The following is a 5,305-nucleotide window of genomic DNA, read 5'->3' as shown; positions in this document are numbered from 1 at the left end:
GACAGTACTATCACTTTCCCATCCAGACGACCCATGGTGCACCTTTCACGCTGGCTGTAAAACAGGCGAAAATGAGGTATTGATCACAGGATCATTATGATGATGAAGACTGTTTGTTCATTAGCTTTCCACATAGCTTTTGTTGGTAAGTCTGTAGATAATGACGTAAAATGTTTACAACTGAAGAGCAAAAAGATAAACATTTAAAATCATTAAATATTACAAGACAAAAGCTGTTTATTAAACAATACCTCAAGCATGGAACAAACAGAAAGAAAAAAAGGCTAAATGGCCAGTAGTTTGCACTATTATCAATCCTAATAAAGCTTATGAAAACACACTAATCAGAAATATATGACTCTGTATTTTTTAATATCTGCTGAAGACATTATAGCTCAACTCATAGCATTTATAAACCATATTTATGAGAGTTTGAAGAATTACAAAACATTAAGGGACTGTTTTAAAGTATCATGCTGTTAATCTTTTATTAAACTGTATTTTTTTATTACGGGTAAAGTTAATAAGAACAATATTTTTAACTTATTAAACATTTATTTAGCCTGTCAGACCTTTTTTTCATCCTTTCTTTAAGTAGAAAATAAAGCTTCACCACATGAGGCTTTTATTTTGAAAACCAGACACACACAAACATCAGACCAAATGTTCATATCACGTTTACATGTTTTGAAGAAGTTCGGAAATATTCTAATTTCTTTTTAGTTAGCGCGAAAAAGCCTACCAATTAGAACAAGTTCGCTAAAAGTTGCGTTTAAGCAAAATAAAAGACTTGCATCGAACATGCAGCTGTTCCTGCACGGCCTTTGAGACGGACAGCAAGGCATTTCTGTTTCCAGTGGTTGCATAACATCAAAGACGACTTTTAATTTCTAACTAGAAATGTTTTTTTATTATTTTATCAATATATCAAATAATTGACACGAAGAAAAACGAACCCAGCTCGGTCGAAACCACAGGCATTTGGTGAGAACTCACTTTTTGGCTGCACAGCAATCACAACGACAGACGAAAGGGAAGCGACACGTGACGGGTTTCCTGGATTCCTATTGGTTCGAGACCAGGAAGTGTGTACTACTTGGACTTTAGAAATTCAAAGTGGAACTGACCTAACCTACTAACAGTTAATGCATTGACTAAAGCCAAAACAACCTATATTTTTACAGTATTTATTTATTTATTTTAAAGGATTAAAAATGTCTTACAAAAAAAAACAAATAAATAAATAGGCTATCCTAGTATAGAAAGTGAGGCTGCAGACTTGAAGTTTGCTGTACTTTTGATTAAAAAAAACATCTTTATATTGTAAACCTAAATGTTCCAATTTAGTCTGAAGATGTACTCCGTTAGTATTTCTGCATGTCACGTACAAAGTTGATAGTATACCTGCTGTACTTGTAAGTAGCCTATCCTACAAATTAACTTCAGTCTACCTATTTTGCTAAGAGATTACTCCAGCCAATCTCCTTAATACACATTCTCTTTGACACATTGAGAAGAATAAAGCTTTCTGTTGGTTTTACTATAGCAATTGTGCATATTGAATACAATAAAGTGTTGAGCTAGGTCCTAAAAAAAACCTGAATAAAAAGTAGTACATTTTTAATTTATTTTACATACTTGAGTAATGTAGGAAGTCATATCAAAAAAATCTGTGATTGTATTGGATCAAATATTCTTGGTATTTTTTTTTTCTTTTTAAAGCTATTACAAATTGTTGTAAAAAGGAGTTTTGAGAAATTCTAAGAACACTTCCAGCCGACTCAAAGATGGTAATAGCAGTAGAGATTGTTCTGTGCTTCAGTTTTCTTTCAATAAATCCATTGTTCAGTTAAAAATCCCTGCAGTTCTGTTAATGGTAATGGATGAAATACTTGTGAGGAAAACAGGTTCTCCATGCTCTGCAGAGATTGAACACTGTTTTTAAAGCTGTTCTCATGGATAACTCTAATCTTCTTTCAAATGTTTTAATTTAGCTGTACAAGAAGCAACATCATTATCCGAATTTGGAATTCTTCACATGGTTTTGGACCAGAAGTTTGATGATGTTTTGACTCATTGTCTTCTAATTAAAAAATAAATGCATAAAGCAAACATGTCACATATTTATACTACTAATATGTCTCAAAATTATTATTATTATTATTATTATTTTTGCCTATTTATCTCATGCATGCACATTATTTTCTCTCCCTGCTCCAAAACAATCCCACAGCATCACAAAGAAAAGCGTTTTCAGTGCTGAGTGCTCCTTCCTACAAGATGCTTTGCTGGCTCCACAATTTCAGTTGGAAAGTGAAAATTACAGTCCTCCTGAAGTGCTTTTCAAGAGTTTCAAGTGTCAGAAAAATTGTATGATGCTTGAAAAATGAAAATATCATTCTGATTTCAAATCGATGGATCTTGATAGAACAGGAAAAGATTAGTCATTCCTTTGACCTTTAATTAACCCTGAGGTGACCAAACAGTATGATTGGGCAAAAACAGGACTTCAAAAGCACAATATGCAATATAATAAATAATTTTGGTTTATTTTACTATCAATTTAATCCACATTTTTCTTTATTCATTTGTTGGATTTTGCTCAAAAAGAATTCATCTGTTAGAGTTTAATCAAATATTGCATAAAAGTAGTGCAGAATTTGTGATGGGATCTTGATAAAGGATCACTACGCACTCTACTATGGTACAGAACATTTGTTGTTGTGGAAGCAGGACCAAATTGGATTAAAAGTGACTTGTTGCAGACCTTTAATGGCTTATTGATTTATTTGAGTCACATGAGAATTAAAGCATTTTCCTCTCCACTGCTGCACACACATTACATCCAAGGTTATTTGTCAGGTCTTTGTAAAAGGCTGACATTATTTGTCTAAACACTTTGATTCAACTCACACCGAGGTATTACAGTGTTTAAAATACTTTTCTCAAATGGGAACCTTTCAGTTAAAGCATCGGAACAATTGATCAAAGATAGCGGAACCAATTTTCTTGAATCATTTAAGCTTGAAAAAAAGATCAATTTTGTCTGTGAAAGGGAAATACGTGATTTATTTTATATTTTAGATGTATATTTTTACGACAAGAATCAAAAACACAAAGCAGTGCTAATAAATAATTAACTAATAGAGCATGAAAATTAAAATAATATAAGACTGTTGAAAGTTATCATGAGACTTTGCTAATCCACAAGTTAATTAGCTTTATTGGCTGCACCTTGTGAATACCAGATAACGGCTGCGGGGTTTATGGGTTTCTGGTTTATTTCATTTTTTGGCTTAATTTAGTTTGGGGATGGTTAACAGAATTTATTATTTCTTGTGTGTGTTCAATCTACCTTTGATGTTGGTGCTCACAAGCTAGCACTGCAACTTAGTGATTTTCTAAAGGAGGAAAAAAAACGTGTTGAAGCACATCATAAATGATATCTTCTTTGATCATTCATTCAAAGGGTTGGTATAGTGACATCTAGTGGTAAAAGATGATATTGTCTTCAGAACTGATGAGTGTAACTTTGAATTAATGACCATATGGGCCAGGGGTCTGTAACCTGCGGCTCTGGAGCCACTTATGACTTTTTAACCTCTTCATAGTGGTTAAAGGAGATTTTTTTTCCAAGAATGGGATACTAAATCAGCATTTATTTAGTTTAGGTTAGTTAAATTTATAAATTTGTGGCTGAGGTGCACCTCGAAGATACACTGTAAAGGTTCCTGGTGACTTGAAGAGGTCTTGTTTGCACTTTGCTTCCCCCAGAACACACAGATTTTGAATACTAAGCAAAAAATATAGTAAAAAGTCTGATCTTTTATGAGTTTAAAGAACATATTATCTTATGCTATCCAGAGCTGCACTGGGATGATCCAGTCTTTTATTTTGAAAGTAAATCATACCGGCTTCTGTCAAATGTAAAAAATAATTTCACAGGCTTAGAAAATGCTAGTCAGTTTTTATATTTCTGCTTTTATCCGTGCCACAAAATAAGCACAATTCATATTTATTATTATAAAATACTTTGTAATGAATGCACAGCACTATCAAAATAAGACTTTGTGGCTCCTACCAAGTTTTGATCTGTAGAGAACAAACCCAAAGGTCTCATTAACTGTTAAAGGTTGCAGACTCTTGACATAGACTTGACATCTTAAAGAACAAGTGTAAATTAAAAACTGCATAAAAGTATGTTTTTTTTTTTTTTATCAAGACAACAACGGTTGATGGTTTAAATTTAAACAGCATCATTTATTCTTACACATATTCTGCAACAAAATAGTATCCTTAAAAAAAAATCCAGAGGCTCGTCAAGAAAATCCACACAAGACCAACTGTTAATTTTTTTTTTTTTTTGTGGAGATACCTGGTTTTTGTGGGCCAACAATGTAAAAAAATACTTTAAAATTTTGAATTTGATCAGTTCTGTTTGTTGCATGGCAAATGGAGTGACTGGTGGTAATGTTGTTGTGACAGTAACAGCTTTTCAATTCATTTTTGCATCATGAAATGACTCTTGATAACCCATGTGGTTTGTGGTTGTTGCCTGGAGCATTATTTCTCTTAGATCCAGTCTGGAAGGAGCTAAACCTTTGTTTAGTCCATCGTGTTTAGGATGGGCTACCCTATTATTTTTTTTGGTTTTTGGTTGGTTCATCACTTTAGTTCTTTTTCTTGTTATCCATTTTACAGCAATCCCTGTGAGAAATGAGGAGCTTTAATTTAGTTCTTGCTGCATCCTGGAGGAACTGTTCTGAGTGGGAAGCTGTTCTGCCTTTCTGCCTCTTAGCTGTGAGTGGAAAATGTTACTTTTGAAATTGAGTATGTTCCGTTTGCTTTTCTTATTGGCACCCAAGAGCCAGGACCACAGCGTAAATAATTGTCATAACTTTGAGCTACAAAACAGCACAGTCACTGACCATGGGAGACAATGTCATTACTTTTTAATTAGTTTTAGAAAAGAATAAAGTCAAGCAATGTCATTTATTTTATGGCAATAAGAGAGTTTAAAGGGACTTCTCAACTTGGACACTAAAATATAAAAAAATATCTATGATTTATGATCTATTTGTGATCACTTTCTTACAATTCTAATTGATATTTTCCTTAATATTAACCAAATAACAGTAATAATAATAATAGCCACAGATGTGTTAAAGAAAGCACCAGCTGACTGTTAACTTCAAACCTCTCATAAAACATGACTAACATTTTGCTTTTAGATGTTACCTAATGTGAGGTAACAGTTCGTTTGTTTTTCAATTAATATCATGTCCAGGGCTAATAAATTTTTTTA

The 5,305-nt window shown here is 32.9% G+C and overlaps 1 protein-coding gene across 1 annotated transcript in view; it reads right to left on the bottom strand.

Annotated features, from left to right (window-relative positions):
• bdh2 (3-hydroxybutyrate dehydrogenase, type 2) overlaps nt 1–1,060 on the bottom strand; it is a 12,493-nt gene extending 11,433 nt beyond the window's left edge. The window contains exon 1 of the mRNA XM_024289858.2: nt 997–1,060. The gene's annotated coding sequence lies outside the window, so the exon portion shown is untranslated. The remainder of the gene's footprint in view (nt 1–996) is intronic.
• Between the last annotated feature and the right edge of the window lie 4,245 nt (nt 1,061–5,305).

The sequence above is a fragment of the Oryzias melastigma genome, linkage group LG1 (genome assembly GCF_002922805.2).
Source record: "Oryzias melastigma strain HK-1 linkage group LG1, ASM292280v2, whole genome shotgun sequence".
Taxonomy (NCBI): domain Eukaryota; kingdom Metazoa; phylum Chordata; class Actinopteri; order Beloniformes; family Adrianichthyidae; genus Oryzias; species Oryzias melastigma.
Note: the sequence above shows the minus strand (reverse complement) of the source record. Positions and strands in the feature narration are given on the sequence as shown.